Source organism: Paroedura picta, chromosome 18 (genome assembly GCF_049243985.1).
Source record: "Paroedura picta isolate Pp20150507F chromosome 18, Ppicta_v3.0, whole genome shotgun sequence".
Lineage (NCBI taxonomy): Eukaryota > Metazoa > Chordata > Lepidosauria > Squamata > Gekkonidae > Paroedura > Paroedura picta.
In genome coordinates, this window is record NC_135386.1 from 4,166,742 (window position 1) to 4,185,405 (window position 18,664).

General features: G+C 51.2%; 2 long non-coding RNA genes across 2 annotated transcripts; one reads left to right on the plus strand and one right to left on the minus strand.

Annotated features, from left to right (window-relative positions):
* Positions 1–828: 828 nt before the first annotated feature.
* LOC143827877 (uncharacterized) lies at positions 829–2,143 on the minus strand. Its single transcript, XR_013227428.1, has 2 exons — positions 1,925–2,143; positions 829–1,212 (listed from the first exon to the last, which is right to left on the minus strand). It is a non-coding gene; the product is annotated as an uncharacterized LOC143827877 (long non-coding RNA).
* A 5,045-nt stretch (positions 2,144–7,188) lies between these two features.
* On the plus strand, positions 7,189–16,886 carry LOC143827796 (uncharacterized). Its single transcript, XR_013227409.1, has 4 exons — positions 7,189–7,305; positions 13,641–13,940; positions 14,177–14,389; positions 16,072–16,886. It is a non-coding gene; the product is annotated as an uncharacterized LOC143827796 (long non-coding RNA).
* Positions 16,887–18,664: the final 1,778 nt, after the last annotated feature.

The window sequence follows — 18,664 nt, forward strand, 5'->3', positions numbered from 1 at the left end:
TCCAAACTTCCGGCTAAGCGATCGCCATTTTTTTTTCTCGGAGCGAGCGGGGATAAACGCACCGGCGAGCCTCTTTCTGTTTAGAGGCTTCCCTGGCTTCAGTCCTTCACCTTTAGTCACTAAGCACAAACCACTTAAAAGCCCGTTTGCTGAAATAAAGTCCCTTTATTTTTTACACATAAATTCAGCCCAAAATCGAGCCCGTGAGAAGGGGGGGGGGAATTTTTTTTTATCACTCGAGGCAGTGTGCAAACGATCATACAATCAAACGACAGCTCACATTAGGCAGCTGGATGGGTCTCTCCGTAGCAACGAATCTACACAGATTCGTTGCTATGGGTCTGTTTTTTTTTTAAAAAACCTTTCTTAAAGGGAAAGCGGCTGTTTGGGAGCATGCTAACGGCTGCCCATTGGCTGCTTGACGGCCAGGGGCGGGACGAGCTTGGCAATAGCGCTTCCTTTCTAGCGATTTCTGCCGAGACCGGAAGCCTGTGGGAAACGCTAAAAAACGCAACTGATTCCACTACAAAGCCAGGTGTGCAAAACGACGAATTCCACTATTTTAAATGGCGATTTTTCATTCCGCAAACAATTTGCAACAAAGATCCCCGTGCGAAATGGCCCTGGTTATGTACCACCCAAAGCCAATTATGAAAAATTCAGGGACATTTAGAATCACAGAACCATAGAGTTGGAGAAGGGAGCAGAGAGAAGAAATGGACCTGCAGGACGCTTCTGGAGAGTGCAGTCTGAGATGTTTGTAAGATCCCTGGGAGGGTTTCCTCTGGATTGTAGCTAAGCCAGCACAACAACACAACAACACACAAAAACAACAATGCTATTTATTGAGCTGTGGCCAGGTGATGTGTACAGGCAGTGGACCGAGGCACTCTTTCTCTCCTGGCAGCATGCCCGGACGTAGTTTGGCACAGTAGATAATACAGGAGGTCCTTCCTTGGTGGTATCGTCTAGCACATCCTGGACTACCTCATAGCTTTGCAGAGTGAGTTTGGAGACAAGCCCAGTGGCCATTCGGAGTGATCTGTCTTGGTAGTCTCTCGGTGCCTGGACTGGGTTGAGAAGGTCATGTGTGCGTTGACGGGGCTGCTTGGAGGAATGGGCTCACCATTTGTGGTGGTGGTGGTGGAAGAAGCTGGCTTGTCTCTACAATCTCTCCGTCCCCAGCATTGTAAGGATTCCGCATGGCAAAATCTGGAGGGAGGGCAGAGGGCAAAAGGAAGAGTGAGGGCGAGAGAACCTCATAAATTCCCAGCTCCTAAATACTCTGCTCATTTTTATTCATTCAACTTCTCTCCCCATCATGGGACATTTTGCCCTGGTCAACTCAAGACTGGATGTAATTCTGGGAGGGACTGGTAGCCCTAGACTGCTGGAAGAGAAAGGAACATACGAAAAGTTCACATCCCATGCCTGGAATCGCTAGGATACTGCCCAGCATTAAGGACCACCATCCAGTGGTCTTATCTGGAAGGCCACCAAGGAAGTCCAGGGTTGCTTGCTGGGGCTAGACAATAAGCTACCTCTACTCATCTCTGGGCCTGACCCATATGGCCCATCCATGGGTGATCTCACCAGATCTCTGAAGCTAAGCAGGATCATGCTGCTTTGGATTTGGACAAGAGGCCTCCAAGGAAACAGGCTATGGCCAACTCCCTTTGAACAACTCTTGCCTTGACCAAGGTGGTCCAAGCTCATCAGTCATGGGAAGCTAAGTAGGATCAGTCCTGGTTGTTTTTTGGATGGGAGACCTCCAAGGAAGCCAAGGGTTCCTATACAGAGGCAGGCCATGGACAACCATCTCTGAACATCTCTTGCTTTGAAACCCGTATGAAGAATTGCTGTAACCAGCCCTCTGGTTTGTTCCTCACCCCTTCCCTGCCCAACCTGTCTTCCTGCTACTGACCTACAGGTGGCGCCCCAGTGCCTGGCGCCCCTCTAGGTCCGCCTTTGTCCTCGAGGCGTCCAATCCGAGGCCTTGGTGTGCTTTCCTCCCGAACAGCGGGAAAGGGAGCAGTTGTCTGAACTGCCACGCCAGACCCCACCACAGGTGGCGCCGCCGCACCATGCTCCCCCGGCACGTGGTCAAAGTCATGGTCCCTCACCGCCCCCTCCTTTCTCTCCTCCCCACCTCGTCGGGGCTTTCTGCTCTCCCTTCGCAAAGCTGAGGCAGTTGGAATTCAGACATGGTTCCGGAAGTTTCTGTCAGAGGAGAGTTGCCAACCTCCAGGTGGGACCTGGAGATCTCCCAGCCGGCTGGGGGTGGCAAATCTACTCAGCAGAGATTCAGTTCCTCCCCACTGCGACTGGTTTCTCCAGGGGAACCGACCTCTGTAATCTTGAGATCAGTTGTAATTTTGGATGAACGCCAAATTCTTGTCTGGAGGTTGGCAACCCCCTCCCAGAAACCCCACCGGCTAGGAATTTGATAACGTCTTCTCTAATTGCTCACCCCAGTTTGTTCTTTTAAATTACCCCGAGACACGCAAGGCGAACCAAGTTACTCCAGCAGGGGATGGCTTCTGATGGAGAGGAAGGAGAGAAATGCCGGCAAATTATTTTTAATTCATCAGCGATTGGCAGTGAACGGCATCGGCTATTTGATCCCGGCATAATCTCCCATGGTGCACTTGGGGAAAATACCTCCAGGGTTTTTTTCTCTCGTTATGAAACGCAGGTGGATCATTTCTTGGGCCTGTACACCTGCCTGTGCGCATGAGTTAGCATACAACTTTGTGATTCAATCAGGTTTTTTTTTCCCTTTAATTTTTCAGTCCTTCCAGGGATCATCAAGAAACTGGAGAGCCCCGGAGAATTATACCGCTGCTCGCTGCATGATTTTTCTGTAATCTCGGGGGTTTACAGGGAAGAAAGGGCCCCGATATTTGGAACACTCTTGGAAGGCTTTTTCCAGCTCATGGGGTTCCCGGCCTCCAGAGGCACCTTTAAGACCAACAAAGATTTCTTCGAGGGATGAGGTTGTGTGGGCATGCACACTTCCTCGGGTACAACATCATGCTTCCATGTTCTGCGGCTTCCAATCTGGCGAGCCGGGTTTGATTCCCCGCTCTGCCGCGTGCAGCCAGCTGTGGGTGACCTTGGGCTAGTCACAGTCCTGATAGTGCTGTTCTGTCCGAGCAGTCCTGTCAGGGCTCTCTCCGCCCCACCTGCCTCACAGGGTGTCTGTTGCGGGGAGAGGAAGGGAAGACGCTTGGAGACTCCTTCTGGAGGAGCGTGCATGCACACGGACGCTTCCACCCAGAATTAAATTCGGTTGGTCTTAAAGGTGCCCCTGGATTTGAGCTTAGCTCTCTTGCTTTTAGGCTCTATTAAATCTGTAGTACTATAACCCACCAAAGCCCTGCCCTCCCTAAAAATCTACAGGTATTTCCCACCCAGGGACTGCAGCCCTAATTTGCAATTTCTTCTTTTAGCCTGCGCACGACTGCCCTCTGTTGGAAGCACAAAGTTCCTGGTGGAACAAATTTTGAGACCAGGGGCACCTTTTAAGACCAGCGAAGTGTTATGGATTTCTCTGGTTGGCTAGGCTTTGTACAGCAGAACTAAGGAAGGAGGGCTTCAGGTATGCACACCTGGCTCTCTGAAGTCCAAACATGCCCTGGAGCTCCCTGTCTCCGTACGTGAAGAAATGTGGCTATTTCAAAAAAAGGAAACAAATAGGTTGAGGGAAGGTGTGTCAGAGGGGTAGATGAACATACATGAAGCTCCTCATCATGAATCAGGGCCTTGGTCCATTAAGGGCACAGTAGCAGTGACTCTACAAGTGACCAAGGTGGAGGCCTTTTGCATCCCCTCTTGCTTGGTCCTTTGAGCTGGAGATGTCACAACTCGAACCTGGGACCGTCTGCAAAATGACTGAATCTAGTTCTAAGCAATATTAGATACATCGCCTTAATGCCATACCAAACAGAACAAAAAACCCCAAGACCTTCGTCTGACAAAAGGACATTCTTAAGTGAAACGTGTTCCCCGAAATTTCAGCGCTTTACAAAACTATTCCAGAGTCACCTTTCTTTTTCCACCCCTGAATTAATCTGAATTTTATTTGCAAGGGTCTCAAGTGTCTGTATATTTCCTATTTTTGCACCTCATCCGTCTGAGGAGATGGCAATAGTTCTTCCAGCGTTGGTTCATAAGCAATCTAGCAGCGACTAAAAAAGGAATGAATCAAGCTTTGTTTTTGTTTGTTTGTTTTGGGAGTTTTTGTTTAGATACGTTGAGCAGGGCTAATTCGGCGCTAGGTTTTACTTGTTCCCGGGTGATTTTAACAAGCCCTGTAAATACCGATCTCCAAAATTTGGCTCTGTCTGGACAGGACCACCACATAGGCAGAAAGGTCCCAAATTCACCACCACGTCAACAATTTTTATTCTCTGTTTTCGTTACGTGGACTTTCCCGACTGAAGCAGAGGAGCCTCTCTGAGTGATCTTGAAGGCCTGTCCTCGTACACCTCTGGAAACCGATTTAGAAAGGAAATCATCCAAATATCGCCATACAAATTAGCATCCAGTTCTATTTCCCGCCGGATCCTGCGTTGTAAAACCGAGAACCCTGCAGGGGAGCCTCCGTTGTGAATTTATTTATTTTTGGGAAGCCCTACTGAGCTGCCCTCCTCGCAAACACAACTCCAAGTAATGAGTGGCAGAGATTCTCTGACATTTCCGTGCGGCGGGGAGGAGGGAGGGGGGGCAGGCAGAGTGGGGCGTCTAATGAACTCAATCCTGTCACTGGCTAATCTCCGAGAGACCCCGCTGAGCCGTTCCCTCTCTCTCCCTTATTGATGTTTTCCAGCTCAGGTAATATGTCCTCCCCGTCCGTGTCAATGCCTTTCCATCCCATTTAGCGATTAGCATCGATTTCCCACTCCCCTGGTGCACCTCTCATGCCCCCCCCCTCCCGACTGCTTCCAGGGAGCCTTATAATTAACATAGTACCTGATTTACCCCCTCGCTTTGCGTGCAAAACTTCTCGGCAAAAGCCGCCGGCTCTCGGAGGGAAATTGCGCCGGGAAGCTTTCGTACGGCGCCTTTTGGAACTGGGGTTGGCTGCGGGGAAGCCCATCAAAATGGAGGCAACGGAGGGCCAGGAAAAGGGCAGAGAGGCCGAGGCCTTCCTAAGAACCTCAGAAGAGCCCTGCTGGGTCAGACCAGGGGTCCCTCTAGTCCAGCCTCCTGCCTCACACAGGGGACAACCAATTCTTCCTCTGGAGGACCAGCAACAGGGCAGAGAGGCAGAGGCCTTCCTAAGAACATCAGAAGAGCCCAACTGGGTCAGACCAGGGGTCCATCTAGTCCAGCCTCCTGCCTCACACAGGGGACAACCAATTCTTCCTCTGGAGGACCAGCAACAGGGCAGAGAGGCAGAGGCCTTCCTAAGAACATCAGAAGAGCCCAACTGGGTCAGACCAGGGGTCCATCTAGTCCAGCCTCCTGCCTCACACAGGGGACAACCAGTTCTTCCTCTGGAGGGCCAGCAACAGGGCAGAGAGGCAGAGGCCTTCCTAAGAACATCAGGAGAGCCCTGCTGGGTCAGACCAGGGGTCCATCGAGTCCAGCCTCCTGCCTCACACAGGGGACAACCAGTTCTTCCTCTGGAAGGCCAACAACAGGGCAGAGAAGCCGAGGCCTTCCTAAGAACATCAGAAGGGCCTTGGGGGTCACCCGCTGAGTTGTCTCCTGATGACAGAATAGATCTGCAAGTTTGGCCACCGTTTTGAGCTCATTTGGGAAGCCGCCGGACTGCCCCCCTCTGTCCCCAGCCGGGCGTGTTTGTCTAAACTTCAGGCTAATAAAAAAGGAAGCTCTGGATTCATCAAGAGTTAGCGGCTGTCGGTGGAAAGAGACATACCCCGCGTGACGGGGGAGAAATCCATACCCTGGTCTAATGAGCACACCAAGCGCCAGAACAAAGCTATTTAGATGCTGTCACATTTTATCTCTTCTGCTCCTCCGCTTTATCAGGTTAATGCAGCAGAGAAAGCACTGGGAGAGCAATAATGAAGGGGGGGGGATGCAGCCGGACCGGGCGAGTGCCGTAAGCCAAAACTGCCTTCCGTCTGAGCCAGGGCCCGGAAAGATTGGCGGAAGTCATGGCCAGAATGCCTTGGAGTTCCGTGCAGGATGATCTTAGTCATAACACATAACACTCTGTTTTAAAATGGGCATCGCAAACGTTCCCGTCTCAGAATCGTCTCGGTTTTGTCATTGTGCGGAAAGGAATTCCTGTTTTCCAATGTTCCCTCCTCTCTCTTAGATCCAGAAGAAGGAGAGTTGGTTTTATACCCTGCTTTACGCTGCCCGAAGGAGCCTCCAAGCGGCTTCCAATTGCCTTCCCTTCCTCTCCCCACAACAGACGCCCCGTGAGGGAGATGAACCCGAGAGAGCTCTGAGAGAACTGCTCTGCGACAACAGCTCTAGCAGGACTGCGACTAGGCCAAGGTCGGCCAGCTGGCTGCATGTGGAGGAGCGGGAAATCAAACCCGGCTCACCAGATTCAAAGCCTTCTTCTTCTTCTTCTTATAACTGAGACGGCTTCAGAAGTAGATCAGTAGATATACGGAATCATTTTTTTAGCATATCCTTGTAACGCCTCCCAATGGCCAGGACTTGAACTTGGGGCCTTCTACATGCCAAGCAGAAGCTCTACTGAGCTGCACTCCTCCCCAGCTAGTAGGCAGGACTCCAGCGGATTTTTTTGGGGAGGCGGGAGAAAGAGACCAGAGCTTTACCAGGGCTTCTTTTCCATCCTCTTCCAGCATCAGGTCGCCTCCCTTATACCCTCCTCCCTGTTGTTTAAATACTGTAAAGGAGGTACCAAGCATGAAGCTGCTGAGAGAATCAATAGCTTTACTGAGAAGAGAAACAACTTCGTAAAGAAACAGAGGAGAGAGAGAGAGAGAGAGAGAGAGATCTAACAGACTGATTAACTGTTCTTCTATAGGCAGGTAGGGAGGAAGTTGCGTTCAAAGGAGCAGGAAGTCTCTCATGGAGCCAATCAGGATGCAGGGGGAGATTACCTAAAATAAATAAAGAAAAAGATTTTCTAATTAAAAAAAAACAAACCACAATCTCTACCTTTCTTTGTGCAGGCTGACCAGCCACCTCCCAAAATGGGCAGTGATGGTAATTTCCAATTTTCGCCATCCTTGTAGGTTTAGAAGACCTGGCGTTTTTCCCGGATCGTCGGTTTACCTGCTTGGTCCGCAGACGGCCCTTCTTCTGAGGGGTTTCAGGTGGCAGACGTCAGCCTCGCAACAACCCTGACAGGTAGGTCAAGCTGGGAATCAGTGACCAGCCTCCTGATGTCCCACAATGTCATGGTCCAGGTCATGGTCCAACCGCATCTATCTCAGTGCTGGGCTCACTCGGATATATTTCTGAGCGTCGTACTTTTCTTTGCCTCGTTACTATTGATTTTCCTCCATTTGAGCTCCCTCGTTGCCTGATTATCCTCCAGTGCAGACTTCCCTCTCCTGAGCTGGCAGCTGTTATCTTGAACCCGTTTGGGAGAGTTTGCACCCCTGAGTCCTCTTTGGCTCGTCTTGTGCGTTTTGGAGCAGGGTGTCAAATTTGACATCGATTACTGAGGGCTTCCTCGGGGGAGAGCTCCCACAGGGAACTTTGCTCGTAGAAGTTCTCCCTGGACCCAATCATCCACCGGCTTGTCGGTACAGATTCCTCTGGGTGCTTCAGGATTTCTTTTGACGGGCAGTGCGGCCGATCGATTTGCTCGGGGAGTGCCAGCCGTGAGCTTTGACTCCAAAGCGGTTTGGCGTTCTCCGTCCCTGGAGTCTCTGTCTTCCCTGAGCTTGGACAAATTGCTAACGAAGGCAGCAATCGGATCCTCGGGCTCTCCGCTGGGCCGGGAGGGGAACCAGTGTTTCCGTGGACAACGAGGTTAACGCGGAGCAATCCCCCGCCCTGCTTCTTGACTTCAAATGGTGGGATCACCCATGACCTCCACCACAAAGGTGACCTCCACCACGCCCACCACAGGGTGGGAGATGGGAAAGGTATAAGCTGGATGACGCCTGGGTAAATGTACCAGTGGGAATGGAGGGGGAACAGCACCGATTGGTCAATGCTTGTGGCCTCACGGACTGGTCCCGCTTCCCTCCTGTGTGTATTTGTCTCAGTGTGGACACAGCCACTGCTGTGTGCGCCTGCATAGGTTCTGTCCTTGTGAGAGTCAGTGTGGTGTAAAGACCAGACAAATGGGTGAGGACTGCCAGAGGTGGCGGAGCCAGCCACAAAATGGCTGCTGGAGGAGGTGGAGCCAGCCACAAAATGGCTGCTGGAGGAGGCGGAGTCAGCCCCAAATGGCTGCCACCGCTTAACTTTGGTTACACAGGCAGATCCTTATGCTGTGGTGGCAGCTGCTTCCGAAGCAGTGTTTTTAAAAAATAATTTGAACAACTAATCAAGAGGCCTTGCTGGACAGAAGGTGAACCTGGCCACACCCCATTGGGAACTCCTGAGCTATTTTAATCTTCCCCACGTGTTTTTTTAAATTGTGCCGCAAATTGCTACCACCGAAATGTTTGTACCCCTCCTGGTGCAAGACGAAAAAGATCCAAGTGTCTATGAATCTCCTCCTCCTGGGAGTAAATGCAGCTAGAATGGTGGCAGTTTTGGGCATTGAGGGAATACCCCCCCCCTCCAGACAAAGTCCCTGTTGAAGAGGCAAATTGTCTAACAAGTTTCGTGTCCCTCTGCCGGGCCCTTTTCCTTCTGACGACAACCCCAGAGGTTAAGTCCCGTCAAACCACTGGGGAACGAGGATCACAAAACGGGAGATCAGGTGTAATTTTGCTCCTCTGTTTTTAGGCAAGGGGAGGGGGGGGGAGAGCCTTTGCTTGCATAATTGAAACGGATTTGCATGGGCAAACGAGCACGGGTCATCTTCCTTCTCCGGGAGTGGAGTCGGCCTTGATGGACGCACCTATTGTGCGCGGGTCTAAACGGGCCTGAATAATTCATTTTCGAAAAAGCGACGAATCAGGAACGTAACGGCGGCCAGCATTCCAGGCAGACCCTGCGCTCCCCTCCCCTCCCCTCCCCTCTTCCCCTCCCCTCCCCTCCCCTCCCCTCTTCCCCTGCCCTCCCCTCCCCGTTCAGCAGGAAGAATCGCCATTAATATTTCAAGAGGCCTGTAGAGCGGCTGATCCATTTTTAAAGAGTCTGGGACGCTTCACAGCAGCAGAGCAAGAACAACAAACCAAAACCGAGAAGCGTCGTCGGGCCAGAGAGAGGGAGAGACAGAGCGAGGGCAGGCGGGAGGGATGGCTTGTTACTAAGGGACCGCGGAGGCCCGTGTTAAGCTTTTAAAAACGGCGTTGCGTGATCTCTGGGAGGCGGCTGGGAGTGCCTTCCCCCCCCCCCACCCGAACGTTTGTTGCTGGGCTGTGCAAGTGGAGATGACGGGCTGTTGCTCAGGATAGGACCACATTCATTATGGATGGGGTCGGGGACAAAAAGTGGGGCTGTGATCTATGTTTTATGAGGAGCACCAGCCTCGGAGCACCCATTTCAGCCCAGGAAGGTGGCCTTTCTTCCATCTATTCATCCATCCGCCCACTGACCCATCTTCCTTCCTTCCTTCCTTCCTTCCTTCCTTCCTTCCTTCCCTTAGCCCTGAGTCCTATTCTCCTTCTTTCCCTTCCTTCTCCTTCCTTCCTTCCTTCCCTTAGGCCTGAGTCCTATTCTCCTTGCTTCCCTTCCTTCCCCTTCCTTCCCGTCCCTTCCCTTCCCTTCCTTCCTTCCAGCTGCTCTTCCCCTTAATAATTTCCCTTCCTTCTCAAGTCCTATCTATTTAAACCAAGTACTAATCAGAGCCAATCCGAGCCCAGATTCTCCACACATGCTGGGTAATGCCCTTTAGAAACAGAATCCAGCGAAAGTGCATTATCCAACGTGTGCCTGCTCAGCTTCCACTGTTTACTGAGATGGGCTCGCCTGGGCCATCCTGTCCATCCAATTTTTTGCATAGTCCTCCGGGACTTCCTCAGAGGTCTCCCATCCAAATTCCAACCAGGGCTGACCCTGCTTAGCTTCCGCAATCCAGCAGCATCAAGTAACCTGGGCCATCCAGTGCTCAGTTGTGCATGTGCTGCTTGTCCCATGAAAATTACTCCACGCATGGATGAAAGCAATCACGAGCGCACTGTACAGAACAATCCCCCTGCGGAGTAGGCGACACTGGACAAGATAGACCAATGGGTCTACTTAGACATAAGGCAGCTGTGGATGTAGGCTTGGGCAGGGCTGTCCGTATTAGCGCTGCGCGCACCAGCGCATGATGGGTGCACACATTAGCGCATGACCAGAGTGTTTGACTCCTGTCGTCATCAGGATGTTTACTGGTAATATATGCATTAAAGGAAGAAGGGGGGGGCACGAGCGTTCGCGGGAAAAGACAACAGGGCTTCAGGAACATACGGTTCCAGGCCTGTTTGGGCTCCACGCCGAGCCTAGGAAATAACTTATTTATAGATGAATGGTTAACATGCAATGCCGCTGAATCTTTTATAAGCTCCAGGGCTGAATGGAGATTAATTAGGCACCAGAATGCCAGCGCGTTCAGCGGGAGAGCAATGCAGTCCGGGTGGCAATGGGGCACCCAGGGTGGCAATGGCACGGGGGAAGCAACCCAAATTTTGGGCATCCGGCTCCCCCTTCAGGGGAAAGGGGTTGCACTAAATGATTAGATCTGGTTTGGGAAAGAGATTTGGAGGGTGGAGATTTGGGACCTTGGCGGGTTATAAGGCCATAGAGCAGGGACGGCCAAACTGTCGCACTCCAGATGTTCATGGACTACAATCCCCATGAGCCCCTGCCAGCAAGAGTCTACCCTTCAAAGCAGCCATTTTGTCCCCAGGGGAGCCAATCTTTGTAGCCTGGTGCTTGCCTGTTCTGGGAAGCCTCCAGGCCCCACCTGGAAGTGGGTTAGCCCCCTTGCAGGTCGAGAGGCCCCGAAATTTGGAAGGAACCTCAAGGGCCATCCTGTCCAACATCCTGCTCCATGTAGGTAGATCCATTCTCAAATCTATTCCATGCCCTAGCACCGTAGAGAGCAACGGGGTTTAAACCTCGGAGAAACTCCTTTCATCAGACCTGAGTAGAGCAGAAACAGAGTCCTTTTATCTCAGAGTCATAAGATGGGAGGGGTGAAGCAAAGGACGTTAGTAAAAGAAGCAGAGTTGGTTTTATGCCCTGCTGTTTGCTACCTGAAGGCGTCTCAGTGCAGCTTACAATTGCCTCCCCTTCCTCTCCCCACAAGCAGACACCTTGGGAGGTAGGTGGGGTCGAGAGAGCTCTGAGAGAACTGCTCTGTGAGAACAGCTCTACAAGAGCTGTGCCCGGCCCAAGGTCACCCGGCTGGCTGCATGTGGAGGAGGAGCGGGGAATCAAACCTGGCTCTCCAGATTAGAGGCCTCTGCTCTTAACCACGACGTCTAGCGCAAGTACTGGGCATGCTGTCATCCGGTTGCTTAGAGTGGAAATGCCGGAAGGCAGAAACCCAGCATCTGTCGTGAGACAGGAATCCCATGTCCCTATTTAGCCCTGGTGCATTCACACACACACCCCCCACCACCACACTGTTCTGATCTGCTGAATTAATTCAGGTTCTCCCTGCAGAAGAACCTGGCCTTGACTTCTGAGATGGGCTTCACTTCCAAGGTGGGCCACTAGATGGCGGCCTTGGGACAAAATGAGGCGAGGGCCTGCTGGCGTCAGAGCCAATTGGTGCTTTTGGGGGAGAGCGGCTTCCGCAGCCACTGTCAATCCGCATCAAAGACAGGCGTCCGACATCCCCCAGAAGGAGCTGGGCTGCTGAGCTCCCTGCAGCTCCCCCTTTTCAGGAACACCCCCCACCTTCGATCCCCCTCCCCACGGCACTCTGGAGGTCAAAACTGCCAGCTCTGCTGCCGCATCCCCGTTCCTGGGCATCCCTTGCCCGCCCCCCGTCTCCTGTCGGCCTCGCTTACCCAAAGTGGAAGAGACGCACTGCATTAGCAAGGCAAAGTGGATAATTATATGTTTTTTAAATTGGTCGGCAATGCATCCCCCCCCACCCCTTTTTGCAAAGTAGCTTATTTATAGGGAAACAGGCTGTGCACGGCTAGATACTTCTCCAGGGAGACGCTCTCTCCAGCCCCGTTCTGGGCTGCTCCGGATTGGCACGGTTTCTTGCGCTCGGTGGCCGGGGCGGGTTGTAGATAAGGCCGGAGCATCAATCTTGGACGTGCAGGCAGGGAGGGTGCCCACCCATGGGTGGGACCTGGGCAGTCCCCCAGAAGGACAAAAAATATCCAGGCCACTGAGATGATTTCCCCTGGGAGACAAAGGGGGGTCTGCTTGTCCTGGTTGCCTTGGCCTGGATTGCCCAGGCAAACCCAATCCAGATCTGGAAAGCTAAGCAAGGAGGATCCTGGCTAGTATTTGGGTGGGAGACCTCCTCTTAGGATTTCAGTGGCAGTTCCCCCAAGGAACACCAGGGGGCGTGGTTGAGAGCGGCAGCTTCTAATCTGGAGAGATCCGTCCCAAGGGAGAGAGAAGCCACTGGGAGCTTCCGGTTACCGGTTAGCACCTGGAGACGAGACAAAGGCAGGGCTCTGGGGAGTTGTGTTTCTCTTTCAATTATAGTAATTATATGCAGATTTGCATCTCTGGCTGGAAATTAGCATATGCAAATGTTGTCCTCTTCCCCCCCTCTTTTTTTCTTCCGGAGTGCTCTTGTCTTTTTATTTTTGGGGGCCCTCGGTTGACGGCTCCCCCACTAAAGAGAGCTGGAAAGATGCGATAAATGCACAGGAAGCAAGGGAAGTGCAGGAGACAACTCCTCGACAGTGCAGGGAGGACAAAGTAGTTTTGTGTGTGTGTGTTTGTGTGTCTTTCTTAGGGAATGACAGGGCCAGGCGTTTGTTTTCCGTTCTGCGTCTCGCAAAACTCCCCACGGCAAACCTTCCTTTGCATCTGTGATCGCCTGTGCGGAATCATTCTGCAAAAAGTGACTGGCGTTGACACATTGTGTGTGTGTGTGTGTGTGTGTGTGTGTGTGTGTGTGTGTACATAAATACAGAGTGAACAAAAGGAATCTTTTGTCTTCGTACCCGGAGTGGAGAATTGGTTGCATGGTACTGGTCCTCCAGATGTTCATGGACTACAATTCCCAGGAGCCCCTGCCAACAGACACAGGCAGGGGCTCATGGGAATTGTAGTCCATTGGCATCTGGAGGACCACAGGTTGACTACCCCTGACCTAGATCTCCCTCTCCCCCCCCCACCCCCAGCAGCCATTTTCTCCAGGGGAACTAGTCAGCCAGACAGAAGGAGAAAAAAAACTGTTTTTGGAAGGCACCCAGTCTGAGACGCTCTCCTGATTGCTTGTTTGGAGGAAAGGCCAAAGTCTGTCTGGTGGGGCTTTCGTGGCAGGACTCCCCGGGCGAGAGAGCCTTTTATCCTCCTGTCATCAGTCCGTCCCCCCCCCCCCTTCCCCTGTTATTACCGGCAGAATTAGCGCCCGCTTATCGGCTTCCTTCCTTCACAATTCGGCGGCTGCCGCTTAATCCCACGGCGAACCGTGTAATCTTCCTTTTCAGGCGACCCGAGGCGCTGGTCCAGATTAAAGCCGAACAGCGCCGGCCTCGTCACCTTTGCTGAACTACAGGCCCGGCTGATGCGTTGCAGACCGTGACACCCGGAGATCACAGACTGCAGCCAAGTCCCAGGACCGCTCCGGGGTCAGCGGGGGCACGCCGGAGCCAGGGAAGCCAGAATCAAACGGACTGACTCAGAAACACTCAAGGTGGTGGGAAAAGTGGCTGGGCTCTTTCGTGGGAAGTCAGAACTCAAGCGCAAACACCCTCCCCTTCGTCTCCCCGCAACAGTTGCCCGGTTAGGTAGGTGAGGCTGAGAGAGCCCTAAGAGAACTGCTCTGCTGGAGGAGCCCTAAGAGAACTGCAACCAGCAAAAGGCCCACCCCCGCTGGCTGCATGTGGAGGAGCAGGGAGTCCATCGTGGCTCTCCAGATTAGCGTCTGCCGCTCCTTAACCACTGCACCACTGCCGACTCTCAAAGCAGCATATAAATTAATAAAAATAAACAAATGCATCTGGGGAATCTTTGTGTCTCACAGGTGTGACTTGGAGAAATCGGAGCCTGTGGCCAAAGGGATGCCAAGGCCCCTCAATGACTGGAGAACCGCTGCAGCTGAGAACCCGTCAGGACTTGGGAGAAGCAATCCCTGCAGCTGAGGGGCATCTCTGCGTGGAGAGACAGCCGCCTCGATTCCAGAAAAGGCCACGGATTCCAGAAAAGGCCACGAAAGGAGAGGCAGACAGCTGCTGCTGTGAGTTGGCTGGAAAAGCACGTAGGCCTTGGGCATCTCTCTCTCTAGAGCTGGCTTTTTTTTTTTTTTTTGAGAAACTCTGGGGTTTCTGGAAGGCCCTTTGAAGGGTTTCCAGAATGGGCGGGTGTTAATTCAATGTTTATAGATTTTTAATCTGGTGGTTGGACCAGCTCTCTAACCACCTCGCCATGGGTAATGCCCTGTGCCTTAATGCCCGATGAACAAGGTTGCCAGCTCCAGATTGGGAAATCCCTGGAGATTTTGGGGGCGGAGCCTGGAGAGGGCAGGTTCTGGAGAAGGGCAGGACTTCCGTAGAGTAAAATACCCTAGAGCTCACCCTCCCAAGCAACCTGTTTCTCTAGGGCAGGAGGGGGCACACTGTGGCTCTCCAGAGGTCCACCAACTGGAATTCCCTTGAGCTCACGGTCGTCTGTGGACATATCGAGAGCCCCAGTGTGGCCACCCCTACTCTGGGCGAACTGGTCTGTGTCCCCAGGAGAGAGTGGCAGAAAATTACCCCCCTCCCCTCTCTTTTGGGGGTTGCCCTCTGCAAGGAACCCTGGGAGGCCGGGGAAGGCTGAAAAGGGAGAGGGATTTTTTGGTCAGTTGGACATCATCTTTCCTTCCCCCCAGCGTCATGTTTCCTTGACACACGATGCGTGTTATTTTGGACAGTCTCTTCAAAACTTTGGCTTCGCTCTACTGCGTCTGATTGACTGCGAAAAAAGCTAATTAAACAGAATACGCCATCCCGGTCAACTGGGTTCCTTTGCCGTCCAAAACAAACCCAATTTGACTGTTTGTTTATCGGCAGGGAATGGGGGGAAAGCGGGAGTCGGCTGGTTGTCCTTGTTTCTGTTTGTGAGACAGAATCAAGGGCGGTTTCAGTTTTCTGGCCAGCCTAAAAGCTCTCTGCTTTGAACCTGGAGAATAGGGTGCCCAGCTCTGGATTTGGAAGGACCTGGGGATTTTAAGGGTGGGTGAGTAAGAAGAGGAGCTGGGCTCTCTGTATCCCTCTTTTTGCTGTCTTCAGCCCTCTCAAAGGCCTCCCTCCCTGTCCCCAAAACAGACACCCTGTGAGGCATGTGTGGCTGAGAGAGCTCTGAGAGAACTGGCCCTGGCCCAAGGTCACCCAGCTGACTGCACATGGCAGAGGAGGAGTGGGGAATCAAACCCGCTTCTCCAGATTAGAGGCCATCGCTCTGAACCACTGCACCACGCTGGCTCTCCTACCCCGAATTGGGGACTGGATGAACATACAGAGTAGAAGTGTCCAGGAAAGACACTTTTATTTATTTATTTATTTATCCATGGCTCTTAGCCACAAGGTATAGACGGAATGTCTGTGTGGGGCAGAAATGTTTTTGTTCTTGGGGGGCAACAGTGGGAGGGCTTCTGGAGTCCTGGCCCCACTGGCGGACCTCCTGTTGGCCCTGGCTTTTGGCCACTCTGTGACATAGTGTGCGACTGGAAGGGCCATTGGCCCAATCCAATGTAGAATCTCTTATGACCGGGGAAGTGACCTTCTGTATTTTTGATGCTTGGGGGGCAACAGTGGGAGGACTTCTGGAGAGTGGGCTCTGCTGGTGGGCCTCCTGATGGCCCCTGGGTTTTGGCCACTGTGTGACACAGAGGGGATGGGCTATTAGGCTGACCTAACATGTTTTCCCTTCTGTTCTTAGGTTCTCCATATCCAGTGATTAAAATTCTGGATTTTACTCAGCGAACAGCAATCCAGCGTAGGAGCAGAAGTTGGTTGGTAGTGCTCAGGCCCTTGGGCCCGCCTGCTGGAAATCGGTGCGTTTTGCATCCATCATAAGTTTACAAGTCAAGTTCCGGAGCACCTTGATGGAACACCACAATTCCCCAGCATTTGGTCTTTAAGGGTCTGCTGGACTTCAGTGTTGTTATTCTCCTGAAGAGAGGCACAGCTGCCCCCCTGAGACCCTCTGAATAAAAGTGTCTTTCCTGGACTGTAGTTTTTATATCTCTGTTTCTATGCATGGATGGATGCTGCTGTGCACCTGGGGGGCATTCTGGATTACAGGGGAAGGCCTCACGCTGGAGATGGAAAGGCAAACCATCCATTATCTCCCACAACTTTGCATGGGTAGAATCCACAAAGGACATCCAGGGTGGGGCAGCCCGACCTCTGCTGCTGCATCACAATGGTCAGCTAAGTGCAGCTAAGTGCAGCTTCAAAAACTTGCATTGCAGGAGTGCCTGGCGAGCTCTGGGTTGGGAAAGTTCTGGGCATTTGGGGGCAGGAGGGGCAGGTGGGGCTGAGACCAGAGGTAACTAGCACTTTCTTCCAGGGGAACTGATTTCTCCTAGAGAGCCAAGTGACCCCTCTATGCATTAGAGAACTTAGATGCTATTTGTCCAGGGACCTCAAGAGAAAGTGCTTCAACTGTACAAATATGAAACTTCTCAGGTAGCATTAAGCCCACAGGTGCTGAGGTAACCCATTACTAAATGGGAATATATATTATCTATATTATAGTAACAGAAAGAACAGATCCTCCAGACACTAACAAGGAATTTGGAAGGTTTATTAAACCCAGTAACCTCAGGTAACCCCTGCCTAATTGGAAATTTTGGGAAATGACCTATAGTAACCCCAACGACCTCAAGTAACCCCTGGCTAATTGAAAATTTTGAAAAATGACCTATAGTAACCCCAACGACCTCAAGTAACCCCTAGCTAATTGGAAATTTCGAAAAATGACCTATAGTAACCCCAACGACCTCAAGTAACCCCAGGTTAATTGAAAATTTTGAAAAATGACCTATAGTAACCCCAACGACCTCAAGTAACCCCAGGTTAATTGAAAATTTTGAAAAATGACCTATAGTAACCCCAACGACCTCAAGTAACCCCTGGTTAATTGAAAATTTTGAAAAATGACCTATAGTAACCCCAATGACCTCAAGTAACCCCTGGCTAATTGAAAATTTTGAAAAATGACCTATAGTAACCCCAATGACCTCAAGTAACCCCAGGTTAATTGGAAATTTCGAAAAATGACCTATAGTAACCCCAACGACCTCAAGTAACCCCAGGTTAATTGAAAATTTTGAAAAATGACCTATAGTAACCCCCACGACCTCAAGTAACCCCTGGCTATTTGAAAATTCGAAAAATGACCTATAGTAACCCCAATGACCTCAGGTAACCCCAGGTTAATTGAAATTTTTGAAAAATGACCTATAGTAACCCCAATGACCTCAAGTAACCCCTGGCTACTTGAAAATTTTGAAAAATGACCTATAGTAACCCCAATGACCTCAGGTAACCCCAGGTTAATTGAAAATTTTGAAAAATGAGCTATAGTAACCCCAATGACCTCAAGTAACCCCAGGTTAATTGAAAATTTCGAAAAATGACCTATAGTAACCCCAATGACCTCAGGTAACCCCTGGCTACTTGAAAATTTTGAAAAATGACCTATAGTAACCCCAATGACCTCAGGTAACCCCAGGTTAATTGAAAATTTTGAAAAATGACCTATAGTAACCCCAATGACCTCAAGTAACCCCAGGTTAATTGAAAATTTTGAAAAATGACCTATAGTAACCCCAATGACCTCAAGTAACCCCTGGCTAATTGAAAATTTCGAAAAATGACCTATAGTAACCCCAATGACCTCAAGTAACCCCAGGTTAATTGAAAATTTCGAAAAATGACCTATAGTAACCCCAATGACCTCAAATAACCCCTGGCTAATTAGTGACCAGAAATTCTTTGTTTTAGAAACTTTGTAAGCTCACACAGTAACTTCAATGACTGGAAGGTATTTTTCTGGTAATTGTTAAGTTTTGAGGGGTGGGGTGGGGAGGGGGGAAGAGAAACTCTCATCACTGCAATGACCCTTGCTAATTAGAAGCTTTGCATGCCCAGTCCAGCACTAGGGAGCCAAGAGCAACATATCCTCTACTGGGGAGGAAGCATGCTCCCCTCTTCACCCCATCCCTTCGGGCCCCAGTCTTTCAGGCAGGCCATGGTGTCTGAACTGTATGTGTGCAAAGATGGACGTGGCAAAGAGTTTCCTCCGAGGGGGACTGCACCATTCAGCTCCACCTGCAGTGGGCTTCCCTTTCCCAGAAGTAGCACAACCTCTATTTCCCCTCCATAAACCCGACATGGTCTCCTTGGAGTCCAGGTGCTCTCCCCGTAATCAGTCTTTAATTTAGAAAAAGGAATCACCATGTTAAATATTTTTAATGTGTAGTCCGCACCTCCCTGCAAGTAGGTGCTGGGCAGTGTACAACAAT